The sequence below is a fragment of the Trachypithecus francoisi genome, unplaced genomic scaffold (assembly GCF_009764315.1).
Source record: "Trachypithecus francoisi isolate TF-2019V2 unplaced genomic scaffold, Tfra_2.0 Lachesis_group7, whole genome shotgun sequence".
NCBI classification, from domain to species: Eukaryota; Metazoa; Chordata; class Mammalia; order Primates; family Cercopithecidae; genus Trachypithecus; species Trachypithecus francoisi.
In genome coordinates this window covers 58,435,117-58,448,771 of record NW_022681472.1, presented here as the reverse complement: position 1 = coordinate 58,448,771, position 13,655 = coordinate 58,435,117, and the positions used below count along the sequence as shown (strand labels likewise).

The 13,655-nt window shown below is 45.6% G+C and overlaps 1 long non-coding RNA gene across 1 annotated transcript; it reads left to right on the top strand.

The window, feature by feature from the left end:
- The first annotated feature begins 3,515 nt into the window (after positions 1–3,515).
- LOC117079405 lies at positions 3,516–9,490 on the top strand. Its single transcript, XR_004435419.1, has 3 exons — positions 3,516–3,747; positions 5,300–5,382; positions 9,326–9,490. It is a non-coding gene; the product is annotated as an uncharacterized LOC117079405 (long non-coding RNA).
- Positions 9,491–13,655: the final 4,165 nt, after the last annotated feature.

The window sequence follows — 13,655 nt, the reverse complement described above, 5'->3', positions numbered from 1 at the left end:
TCAGTCACTGCCAGCACATTCTACCCTTCTCTTCAAGCGGACAGTAGCCTTCCCTCAAGCCGCCAAGTTCCCTCTGCCTCTCAGTTGCCATCCCTTCTCTGTCAAGACATCTGCCCCTCACAACCCAAATCCACTCCTCCAGCTGTTCAAGCAAGGGGAGTGAAGGGAGAAGAGGAGTTGCACCTTTCTTCCCAAAGGCCCAATCCCAATATAACATCTCCCCAAGAGGAATTCTGTCTCCAGCTTTCAGTAAAACAACTTTTTTCTCCCTACCATCAAAGTGAAATGTTAGGAGCCTGCGGCTAGCAGTGGCTTATACCTGTAATCCCAGTGCTTTGGGAGGCCAAGGCAAGAGGATTGCTTGACCCCAGGAGTTTGAGACTAGACTGGGCAACATAGCAAGACCCCATCTCTACAAAGAAACAGTTTTAAAATTAGCCATGCATGGTGGTATGTGCCTGTAGTCCCAGCTACACAGGAGGCTGAGAAAGGAGGATCACTTGAGGCCAGTAGTTCAAGACCAGCCTGGGCAACATAGCAGTACCCCCCCCCATCTCTACAAAAAAATAAAAATAAATTAGCTGAGCATGGTGGTGCCCACCTGTAGCCCTAGCTACTTGGGAGGCTGAAGCGAGAGGATCACTTGAGCCCCAGAGTTCGGGGTTATGATGAGCCATAATTTCACCACTGCACTTCAGCCTGGGTGAGAGAATGAGACCCTGAGCCTAAAAAAAAAAAAGAAAATTAATTTATATTAAATTAAATTTTAAAAAGAAGAGAGGCTGGGACATAGCAACTGAATAAACTTTAGTCCCCATCCTTTCCCTTCTTGGTGGAGTCAGCTGGCGTGGTTGTACACACCATCCCTCTGAGTCTTTATCTTTAAAATGAGGACCCTGGGGTGTTACTGTAAGGACAGGATCAGTTGCTACCTGTAAATACTAAGAACAGAGGCTGCTGTGTAAGCGCTCAACCAGTGCTCTTACTGTTATTATCAGCTATGATACTAAGAGCTACAAGTTTTCTGCAAGGGATCAGCTTTTATACTTGGAAAAGCATTCGTTTCCTTGGACTGCTGTAACAAACTACTACAAACTGAGTGGCTTAAAGTAACAGAAGTCTATTCCTTCATAATTCCGGAGGCCAGAAGTCTAAGATCAAAGTGTCTGCAGGTCCATGCTCCCCGTGAAGGTTCTAGGAAAGAAGCCTGCCTTGCCTCTTCCAACTTCTGGTGGCTCCTGGAAATCACTGGCATTCCTTAGCTTGTAGATGCATCACTCCAAATTCTCCCTCCATCATCATATGGCCATCTTCCCTGTGTGTGTTTGTGTATCTGTGTGTGTGATTGTGTATGTGTATGTGTCTGTGTGTGTGTGTTGTGTGTCTTTCTCTGTCTTTTCTTTTTTTTTTTTTTTTTTGAGACGGAGTCTCACTCTGTCACCCAGGCTGAAGTGCAGTGGTGCAATCTCAGCTCACTGCAAGCTCCGCTTCCTGGGTTCATGCTATTCTCCCACCTCAGCCTCCCGAGTAGCTGGGACTACAGGCGCCTGCCACCATGCGCAGCTAATTTTGTTTTTGTATTTTTAGTAGAGATGGGGTTTCATTACATTAGCCAGGATGGTCTCAATCTCCTGACCTCATGATCCGCCCCACTCGGCCTCCCAAAGTGCTGGGATTACAGGCATGAGTCATCACGCCCGACCTGTGTCCTCTCTTCTTATGAGGACACCAGTCATATTGGACATAGGGCCCACCCTAATCTAGTATAATCCCCTTTCAACTAACTATGTCTATAAAGACCCTATTTCCAAATAAGGTCACATCCTGAGTTTCTGGGTGGACATGAACTTTGAGGGACATTGGTCAGCCTAGCACAGTTGGGAGGGCCAGATCTGAGGCTTAGGCTTATGTGACATATTGTTCAGGCCAGAGTTGTTGGAGGTAGGGGCTGTCAGAGACCTGACTGATGGGCCTCTCCCATTCTTCCCAGCTCCAACTGCCTCCTGGGCCCAGGGCTGCTTCCTGCGTGGACAGTCCTGCCTGCTGCCACCATCACAGCATCTCTGACTGCACAAGCTGTCTGTGCCTTCCCTAAGGGGAGAGCTTGCTCCAGAGTTGCCTCTCTCAGGCCTGAACTCCTAAAACCTGGACTCAGAGGAAGTCCTATGAGGCATGAGACCTGACCCAGGGTGAGGGGGAATTTTAACCAGTGAGATTCAAGAGACAAGACAGAGCTGGCAGAAACATTCCTTCTTATTTCGCCTTTCAACAGTTTGGCCCAGGATGTACTGTCTGACCAAATTGCTCTCTGGGTTTCTCAGGAAGGTAGGGTTGGCAGGGTGCAGTGGCTTGTGCCTGTAATCCCAGTGCTTTGGGAGGCTGAGGTGGGAGGATCACTTGAGGCTGGGAGTTCGAGACCAGCCTGGGTGACAGAGCGAGACCCCACCTCTACAAAAAAAAAAAAAATTATTATTATTTTTTGAGATGGAGTCTCACTCTGTCGCCCAGGCTGGAGTGCAGTGGCCTGATCTCGGCTCACTGCAACCTCTGCCTCCTGGGTTCAAACAGTTCTCCTCCTCAGCCTCCCAAGTAGCTGGGATTACAAGTACCCACCACCACACTCAGCTAATTTTTGTATTTTTAGTAGAGGCAGAGTTTCACCATCTTGGCCAAGCTGGTCTTGAACTCCTGACCTCGTGATCCACCCGACTCAGCCTTCCAAAGTGCTGGGATTACAGGTGTGAGCCACCATACCCAGCTACAAAATTTTTTTTAAAAGCCAGTTGTGGTGGCCTGCACCTGGGAGGATTGCTTGAGTCCAAGGCCTGAGTCCAAGGCTGTAGTCTCACTTACTCAGAAGGTTGAAGCAGGAGGATCACTTGAGCCCAGGAGTTCCAGGCTACAGTGAGCTCTGATTGCACCACTGCCCTCCAGCCTGGGTGACAGGGGGAAACCCATCTCTAAAAAAAAATTTAAAATAACCCAGGCACGGTGGCTCACATCTGTAATCCTAACACTTTGGGGGGCTGAGGCAGGTGGATCACCTGAGGTCAGGAGTTCGAGACCAGCCTGGGCAACATGGTGAAACCTCGTCTCTATCCAAACTACAAAAATTATCCAGGTGTGGTGGTAGACGCCTGTAATTCCAACTACTCGGGAGGCTGAGGCAGGAGAATCACTTGAACCCAGGAGGCAGCGGTTACAGTAAGCTGAGACGGCACCATTACACTCCAGCCTGGGCAATAGAGCAAAAATTCCATCAAAAAAAAAAAAGTTTAAAAGAAAAAGAAATACCCTACTCTGTGCTTGCTTTCCTTCCTTCCTGGCCTCCAGTCCCTCTGCTCATTCCTGCTGCCCTAGAATTATGTCTCTCAATAAAGAATTCGTGCATAAGTTTTACTTCTGCTTTTTTCTAGAGAACTCAGGCTACCACAAGTGCCCTAGAAAAGAGCTCCTTCGGGACTAGGGAGCAAGACCAGTCTTCAACCAAGGCAAAGACTAACAATTAAATGAGAAAGCAAGTGGAAGGGCCGATCCAGATCCAGGAATACGCAGAAGCTGGAGATTTGAGGAGAGCAGAGACCTAGAGCCTGTTTGCTAAGCTCAGCCACTGGATTACTGAAGTCAAGTCCTGCTCAGCTTCAAGAATGCCAAGCTGGAGCCACACACCAGGGTTAAGGCCAGCGCCCCAGGCTGGGGTGAGGCCCTGGAAGTAGCTAGCAGGCTGGAGCCAGAGTACCCACACAGGTAAGGAGCACAGGCAGCCTGAACCAGATGCGCGGGCTGACGGGGCCCACCGGAGGCATGTCACAGACAACAGGATTTGTTGGTCAAAGTCATGCTCTTAATCTCTGAAGTGTACCAGTTACAGGTACACTTTGGTTAGAAACCTTAAGAGCCTGGTGTGGTGGCTCATGCCTGTAATCCTAGCACTTTGGGAGGCCGAAGTGGAAGGATTGCTTAAGCCCAGGAGTTTGAGACAAGCCTGGGCATCATAGTGAGACACTGTCTCTACAAAACATCAAAAAATTAGCCTGGTATGGTGGTGCATGCCAGTAGTCCCAGCTACTCAGTTGGCTGAGGTGGGAGGATCACTTGAGCACAGGTCAAGGCTGCAGTAAACTGTGATTGTGCCACCGCACTACAGCCTGGGCAACTGAAAACAAAATTATTCTCTAAAAAAAATTATATTACATTACATTACATTTTTTAAAAAAGAGTGTGGGACATATCAGTGGCTCAATAGGTGCTAGTCCCCATTCCTTCTCTTCCTGGTGGAGCAGATCTGCTGCTGACCCTCTTAAAATCAGGGTCCTTGGCATGGTGTGGTGGCTCACACCTATAATCCCAGCACTTTGGGAGGCCAAGGTGGGTGGATCACCTGAGGTCAGGAGTTTGAGACCAGCCTGACCAACATGGAGAAAGCCCATCTCTACTAAAAATACAAAATTAGACGGGTGTGGTAGTCCTTGTCTGTAATCCCAGCTACTCGGGAGGCTGAGGCAGGAGAATCGCTTGAATCCACGAGGCGGAGGTTGCGGTGAGCCGAGATTGTGCCATTCCACTCCAGCCCAGGCAACAAGAGCAAAACTCCATCTCAAAAAAAAAAAAAAAAAAAAAAAATCAGGGTCCTCATTTTAAAGATTAAGACCCATCTTTACAGGCATACGCCTGAATGTCATCCCAGCTACCCAGGAGCGAGATGGAGCAAGACCCTGTCTCAGAACAAAACAAAAGCAAACGTTAAGAGCTGTGATGCAATTTTAATGTCTTTATTCCCTTCTCTTTCTATGGCTTAGCTGCTTTTTGGTTTCCTGTAACTGGTACACTTCAGGGATTAAAGTGTGGTTCGGCTGGGCACGGTGGCTCATGCCTGTAATCCCAGAACTTTGGGAGGCTGAGGCAGGTGGATCACGTGAGGTCAGGAGTTTGAGACAAGGCTGGCCAACATGGCAAAACAACTTCTCTACTAAAAATACAAAAATTAGCCAGGTGCAGTGGTGCGTGCCTGTAATCCCAGCTATGCGGGAGGCTGAGGCAGGAGAATCTCTTGAACCCAGGAAGTGGAGGTTGCAGTGAGCTGAGATCGCACCATTGCACTCCAGCCTGGGTAGCAAGAGTGAAACTTGGTCTCAAAAAAAAAAAGAAAAGAAAAAAAAAAGTGTGGTTCAGTCCATAGTTGTTTTTGCCCCAGTAAGAGACTGTTGTTGCAAACGGATTGGCCCCTTAAGGTTTATTGCCCTACCCTTATGCTTCTCCATAACTACCACATGTTGAATGTTTCCTATGTGCATGCCAGCCCACTGTAACTCCTCACCACATACCATGAGGGAAGAAGCACTAGCTTCGTGAGACAGAGGAGGGAACCAGGACTCAGATAAGGTAAGTTACTTGCTGCAGCCACACCATTTTCAAGGGACATATCTGGGTCTTAACCACTACACTCTACCATTTTCCTTAGCTTGAATGAGTCAGGAGGATTTCACCAGAAAAGAAAAGATATATGTTGGGGGTCTTAAATATCTGCCTCATTTCCCTGGAGGCAGCATGGAAAGTGAGTAGACACACAGAACTTCAACTCAGAGTGCCGGGGTGCGGGCCCTTGCTCTGCCAGTTACTATCTCTGAAACTTTGAACAAGTTAATGAAATTTTCTGTTGGCCGTTTCTAATCTGTAAAACGAGATGATGAGATGATAATACTAACACTTTCCTTATAGGCTGTTGGAAAACTCCAATGAGATGATACATATTAAACACCTAGAGGTGTAGAACGTTTCAGCTGGGCATGGTAGCACATGCCTGTAATCCCAACTACCCCAGGAGGCTGAGGCGGGAGGATTGCTTGAATTCAAGGCTTGAGTCTAAGACCAACCTGGGCAACAGAGTAAGACCCCATCTCTGAAAAATAGAGTGTGTGGCACATTGGAGGTTCTGTTGCTACTCATAGTCATTATTATGAGCATTATTTATCTTTTATCAACTGGCCACAGGATGTAACTCTGCCCTGCAGGCCCAGCCTCAGCTGATCCACCATGGGCACATCACTTAGGACTACTCATGCTGTGTACTGCACAACTCAGAGGTATCATCCATATAGACAGTGGTGTGAATAGTGTTGCCTAGTGTGGTGCATGGGAGCCCTCATCACAAAACTTATCTGGTTTCCTGGAGTGGTTTCAACTTCTTTCTTCACTAGCTCATCACATGCCATGGTACTGCTGAAATAACAGCCCAGGGATAGCTCTCGGCTCAGCTTCACCTCTGAGGGTATATGTCTGCATGCTGGGTTTCCCTGGTGCCAGCTAGCACATGACCTCAGATGTCACCAAACCAGTGGTCAGCCCAGAGCTTGGTGCCAGTTCTCCAGAGACCTGGAGAAGAAGATCAGGCTCTCAGTTCAGAATCAGTGACCAGCGGCCCTTCCTGGCTTGCATTCCAGAAAAGATTTTTGTGGCATTTTCAAGGAGAGCTACATAAAAAATCAGACCAAAATAAAACTTGCTATAAAGAATCTGTCATGGACTGGAAACACTGATCTCAAGTCCACCCTTCTGATGCAGCTGGGAGGTTCCCCTCAGTCCTAGTCATTCTAATAACCAGAGAGTGTTAAAAGGGCTGTTGATGTCTACCTATACTGGATCATCTAATGTAGGAGAAAAAGTAGATTACAGGCTGGGCATCGTGGCTCATGCCAGTAATCCTAGCACTTTGGGAAACTGAGGTGGGAAGATCGCTTAATGCCAGGAGTTCAAGACCAGCCTGGGCCAGGCACAGTGGTTCATGCCTGTAATCCCAGCATTTTGGGAGGCCAATACAGGTGGATCACTTGAGGTCAGGAGTTCAAGCCTGGCCAACATGGTGAAATCCCATCTCTACTAAAAATACAAAAATTAGCTGAGTGTGGTGCTGTGCGCCTGTAATCCCAGGTACTCAGGAGGCCAAGGCAGGAGAATTGCTTGAACCCAGAAGGTGGAGGTTGCAATGAGCCCAGATTGCACCACTGTACTCCAGCCTGGGCAACAGAGCAAGACTCCATCTTAAAAAAAAAAAAAAAGAAAGAAAAGAAAAGAAAAGAGATCAGCTTAGAAAACAAAGTCAAAAGGAAAGAAAGAAGAAAGGGAGGGAGGGAGGGGAGAGGGAAAGAAAGAAAAGAGAGAAAGGCAGATTATAGAAAAGTATTGTGTGCTTAATTTCATTTATGTTAAGTGATAATAATGAATCAACATATCCCTAGATACATAAAGAGATGTTTTGAAGAATTATAATTATCTGTATAATAAGAACTCTATAAAAACTATATGTATCATTTTTATAGTCTAAAAACAAACTATTTTTTAAAAGCAGTTATATACCTATCTTTTGATACCCACATAACCTTAGTCAAGTTAGCTAACCTCTCTGTCCTCAGTTTCCTCATTATAAAATGGAGATAACAATAGTTTCTACTTCATGAGACTGTGAGGATTAAACGTATTAATATATGTAAAGTACTTAGAACAGTGCTTAAAACATTGAAATGCTTAGTGCTATTTGTATTAGGGTTTTACAGGGAAATAGAATCAATAGAATATTGATAGGTGGTAAATAGATATCTGACCATATACGTAACTGACAATTAGTTGGCTACTACAGCTAAAAGCCCAGGAGTAAAAATGACTCAGTGATGTAGTTTTCCAAGAGATATATATGTATGTGGAGAGAGAAAGAGAGAGAGAGATTAAATACAGGAATTGGCTCACAGAATTATAGAATGAAGTCCCACAATCTGCCATCTGCAAGTTGGAGAACCAGGAAAACTAATCAGAAGGCTTGAGCCCAGGGATGGTTTAAGTATTGGTCTGAGTCCAAAGGCCCCAAAACCAGGAGGATTGAAATCCCAGATCAAACAGAGGGCATATTCACCCTTCCTCTGCCTTTTTATTCTATTCAGGTCCTCAATGAATTGGATGATGCTCACCCAATTCGGGAGGGCAGATCTTTACTCAGTCCACCAATTCAAATGCTAATCTCTTCTGGAAACACGCTCGTAGACATGTTCAGAAATCATGTTTTTTGTTTGTTTGTTTGTTTTTGAGACAGACTTTTGCTCTTGTTGCCCAGGCTGGAGTACAATGGTGCAATCTTGGCTCACCACAACCTCTGCCTCCCAGGTTCAAGCGATTCTCCTGCCTCAACCTCCTGAGTAGCTGGGATTACAGGCATGTGCCACCATGCCCGGCTAATTTTGTATTTTTAGTAGAGACAAGGTTTCTCCATGTTGGCCAGGCTTGTCTCAAACTCCCGACCTCAGGTGATCCACTTGCCTCGGCCTCCCAAAGTGCTGGGATTACAGGCATGAGCCACAGCGCCCGACAGAAATCATGTTTTACTAGCAGTCTGGGTACTCCTCAGCCAAGTCAAGTTGACACATAAAATTAAACATCAACTATGATTGTGGTGATGATGATGGCGGTTGGTATTACTTTTATCATAACTCCACATGATGCAACGATGTAGGCAGGAGGAAAATTCCTCAGAACAAAAAAGCCAAATTATTTTTGCAAGGTCATGAGATAGATTAGTGATAGTTGAAAAGAAAGACATAACTGCATGGATGCATTTCTACTGAGAGCTAACTGGTCTAATATATTAGTTAAACTGACAATTCATTGGCTACTATAGTGAGGTAACTTTCCAAGAGATAACTTTCCAGGAAATGCAGTGATTTTTAGATTGATGAATTTCAAAGAAATAGATAAAGGTCATAAAGAGATAAGAAATTCTATATGCATTGCCTTTACAATATGTTGTAACAGTAACAGTCTGTTGTCTCAGCAGAGACCCATAAATGAGAATCTGGGAGGCTGGGCACAGTGGGTCATGCCTGGAATCCCAGCACTCTGGGAGGCTGAGGCAGGAGGATTGTTTTAGCCTAGGAGTTCAAGGCTAGCCTGGGCAACAGAGCAAAACCTTATCTCTAAAAAAATTCAAGATAAAAAAATTAGCCAGGTGCTGTGGCTGACACTTGTAGTCCCAGCTACTCAAGGGGCTAAAGCAGGAGGATCTTGAGCCCAGGAGTTCAAGGCTGCACTCTAGCCTGGGCAACAGAGTGAGACCCTAAAGAAGAAGAAGAAAAAAAAAAGAATCTGGGAGGGATGGGAGTGGGTGAGTGGAATGGTGGTGTATATATCAAACCCTTGGATTTTATTTGTAGCAGGGGTCTCTGCCTGGCATGTGTATGTTGTAAATGTATACAGTTCAGGACTCCATGCTCTCAAAATGGTTGTGCCCCAGGAGGCCAGTCCTGTTCAGGAAACACTTGCTCTGAGGCTCTCCCTAATTCAGTTCCAGGCTCGCCTGCCTGCTGGCAATGAAGGTGCCTAGACGTGAATTCCTGGTTCAGATTCCTTCATCTGATGACGACTAATAAAGGCTGTGGCAGCAAATGTAAGTCATCATTCAACCTGACTCGAACTAGGGAACCCAGGTGAAGAAACCAGTGTACATCCTTATCACCACCAAAGATAAGCCCCTGAACAAGGCTGTCTGCTCACTAAAGATGTAAAACAAGCAAAGATCCGTCATCATTTCACTTAGAGAGGTTTAGTGCTTTAGTGCTTAACATTCCATAGTAAATGTAGGCACTTTTCACTAGCAATGTCAAAGCTAAAAAGGGGAATTCTTGTCAGCAGCATAAACAGATTACACTTATGAACCAAGCCACAAGAAAGGAGTTCATACTTCTTTCTGGTAGATGAATGCTTTGTCACCCCATGTCACCCTATAGCAAAAGTATAACATTCAAAATCAACTGGTAGAAAAGAGACAAATACAAATTCTTCAAAGGGGCAAATAAAAACGATTTTCAGGCCGGGCGCGGTGGCTCAAGCCTGTAATCCCAGCACTTTGGGAGGCCGAGATGGGCGGATCACGAGGTCAGGAGATCGAGACCATCCTGGCTAACACGGTGAAACCCCGTCTCTACTAAAAATACAAAAACTAGCCGGGCGAGGTGGCGGGCGCCTGTAGTCTCAGCTACTCGGGAGGCTGAGGCAGGAGAATGGCGTGAACCTGGAAGGCGGAGCTTGCAGTGAGCTGAGATCTGGCCACTGCACTCCAGTCCCGGCGACAGAGCGAGACTCCGCCTCAAAAAAAAAAAAAAAAAAAAAAAAAAAAACGATTTTCATATACATATATCAGTTCTTATAAAATAAAAACTAGCCGGGTGTGGTGGTACATACCTGTAGTCTCAGCACCTTGGGAGGCTACAGCTGAAGGATTGCTTGAGCCCAGGAGGTTGAGGCTGCAGTAAGCCATGTTTGTGCCACTGCACTCCAGCCTGAGTGACACAGCAAGATCCTATCTCTAAATAAATAAATAAATACTACATATCAATCTGTTTGAAGTAACATTCCGTTTAGTGAGCTACCGACATGCGCAGGCTCAATGTTGTGTTATTTTGTTTATTTACACCGTACTGAGAGTAGGAGCCTCATCTGACACGACTATGGAAGAAAGCCCAAAGCCTCCACCCCTGTAACAATGCAGAAGTCATTTTGACCTTGAAGGTTTTAGAGCAGGTATACCGATGACCACGTGGGTCAATAAAAGAAAAATCTTTATTGATTTTAGCTGCACAGCTTCTTGGGCCGGCTTCCAAGATAAATAAGTTGCAAGATATTTGCTTGTCATTGTTTGTAGGCTACGAAGCAGCATCCCAAGAGCTTGGAATGAGATGATCCTCTGAGAACTAAACTATAAAATCAAAAATAATGGGTTGGCCGGGCACAGTGGCCTATAATCCCAGCAATTTGGGAGGCCAAGACAGGCGAATCACTTTAAGCCCAGAAGTTCAAGACCAGCCTGGCCAACGTGGCAAAACCCCATCTCTACAAAAAATACAAAAACTAGCTGGGCATGATGGTGCATGCCTGTAGTCGCGTCTACTCTGGAGGCTGAGTGGGAAGATTGCTTGAGCTGGGGAGGTGGAGATTGCATTGAGCCAAGATCGCGCCACTGCACTCCAGCCGATGTGACAGAGTGAGATCCTGTCTCAAAAAACAAACAAAAACCCACAGTGGGTTAAAGTACAAACATGCAAAATCGCCTTTAAAGAAAGAGAATGACACCCAGGCAGCACTTGGCTACCTAGAAAAAGCCTGGAGGAAAACTGTGCAAAGCGCAGCCAAGTGCTGCCTAGGGGAGCAGAAATTTCAGCCAACAGCTTTTGAATCTTGACGGTTTTTTGCCTAGAAAGGCCATTCCCAATGTGGGGCTAGAAATAGGAGATTGTCACCAAGGGAATATTAATGTTTAGATCCCGTAGACAAGACTTTCCCTAATGTGAGCGGTATGTATCACACTATGTGTGCCTGATACCATTACAGATTCAATTAATCTAGCAGGACGGTGGCAGTCTGCTAACAAGTGTGTAACAACTCACTGCCAAAAAAAAAAAAAAAATTCAATTAATATGACTCTTCTTGTTTTCATTCCATGTTGATGATTACTCTGGCTCCTCATGTCAGTGTCCCTGCAGAGAAATTCTGTATGGAGAATATGGACGCCATGTATTCCCATCTTCATAACAATTATCTTTGACATTGTAAATGAATTTAATTGTTATTCAGTTTATGATTTCGCTTCCCACGCAACTTGACTATAGGGAGAGAATGGGCTGCCTGTGGCCATGTAGGTATCTCAGTCTACGGCATCCCTTATGTTTTGATTTTGTAGCTTAAGTCTCAGTGGGCACCCTCATTTTCTGGTTCTTAGAAACTTCTTTGTAGTCTCAAAGCATTGATGAAAACAAATATGGAAAGTGCCTCTCAGTAAATTAATGCATCGAGTTTTGCTTTTCTATCTAATCTCATATGCCTGGTGAGTATAACTGGCAAAACTAGGTTTCTTAGCCTGTAAGACCAAAGACCACCCAGCGGACGATGGAAAATTGCTGAAGGTGACAGGTGCCACCTGAGGCCTCCTGAGAACCAGTCTGCCTGCCTTCCCTGGAGAGGCACACCCCCCTGTCTCTGGGTGGACAGTGCATGCCCCTCTTCATTTTCTACCCAAGTCACAGACCATGAGTGAGCTTACTGGTCTTAGGGGCTTATTTGGGGCAAACTAGGAAAACATTATGGGATATCTGCTCAAAACAGTGAACTTGCGGCCAGATGCAGTGACTCACACCTATAATCCCAGCAGTTTGGGAGGCCGAGGTGAGCAGATCACTTGAGGTCAGGAGTTTGAGACCAGCCTGGCCAACATGGTGAAACCCCATCTCTATCAAAAACATAAAAAATTAGCCAGGCATGGTGGCAGGTGCCTGTAATTCCAGCTACTCAGGTGGTGAGGCAAGAGAATCCCTTGAGCCCAGGAGGTGGAGGTCGCAGTGAGCCAAGATCGTGCCAATGCACACCAGCCTTGGCGACAGAGTGATACTCAGTCTCAAAACAAAAACAAAAACAAAACAAAACAAAAACAGTGAAGTTGGCTTTTGAATAGTTGACCTGAACTTGTTCTTTTGGATCATAAAAATACCTGTTATGGCTACTCCTGTATGGTAACAAATCTTCATGTGTAGTCTGCATAGAAAACAATGCTTATCTTTTCATTCTTTCACACTAGAAAGTTATGCATCTAGCTGAGCCAGAATAAGAAAGATAACATTATGCTCTAAGTCTAAGCTAAAGGAGGGGAGGCCAAAACAAAACTATTTTTTGCTGACTAGATATTATTAACAAATTCTGAAGAGAACCCCCCCTGCCTCTCAAGGTAGGTTATGGTGTCAGTGCTTATGAGAATAACTCGTCAGGGCTCATGCAACTTAACTTGGACCTAATTGAGTCACGGCCCAAGAAAAGGCTTTTAAGACCACCACTTTATGTGTGTATGGAGTGGCTTATAGTGAAATAGTTATACCTAAGACCTCTGGTTCCTCATATTAAGTACTGACCTGAAAACCCCAGACGTCAATTTTTTTATAAGTCTAAGTAAAAACTGGCTGCCTTTTGCATGGAACATCTAATAAATTAATACATCTGTAATCAGATAAGGAGTTTTCTGGGTTTTTTGTTTTGTTTTGTTGCTGTTGTTGTTTTATTTGTTGTTGTTGTCATTTTTGAGACAGGGTCTCCTTCTGTCACCTAAGCTGGAGTGCAGTGGCACCATCTCGGCTCACTGCAACCTCTGTTTCCTGGGCTTAAGCCATCCTTCCACCTCAGCCTCCTGAGTAGCTGTGACTACAGGCACATACCACCAAGTCTGGCTAATTTTGTTCATTTTTTGTAGAGACAAGGTCTCTGTATGTTGCCCAGGCTGGTCTCAGACTCTTGGGCTCAAGGGATCTTCCTGCCTCCGCTTCCTAAAATGCTGGGATTATAGGTGTGAGCAGTTGGGCTGGTCCAAGTTTTCAGGTTTTTTTTTTTTTTTTTGAGACGGAGTCTTGCTCTGTTGCCCAGGCTGGAGTGCAGTGGCCAGATCTCAGCTCACTGCAAGCTCCGCCTCCCGGGTTTTTTTACGCCATTCTCCTGCCTCAGCCTCCGGAGTAGCTGGGACTACAGGCTCCCGCCACCTTGCCCAGCTAGTTTTTTTGTATTTTTTAGTAGAGACGGGGTTTCACCGTGTTAACCAGGATGGTGTCGATCGCCTGACCTGGTGATCCGCCCGTTTTGGC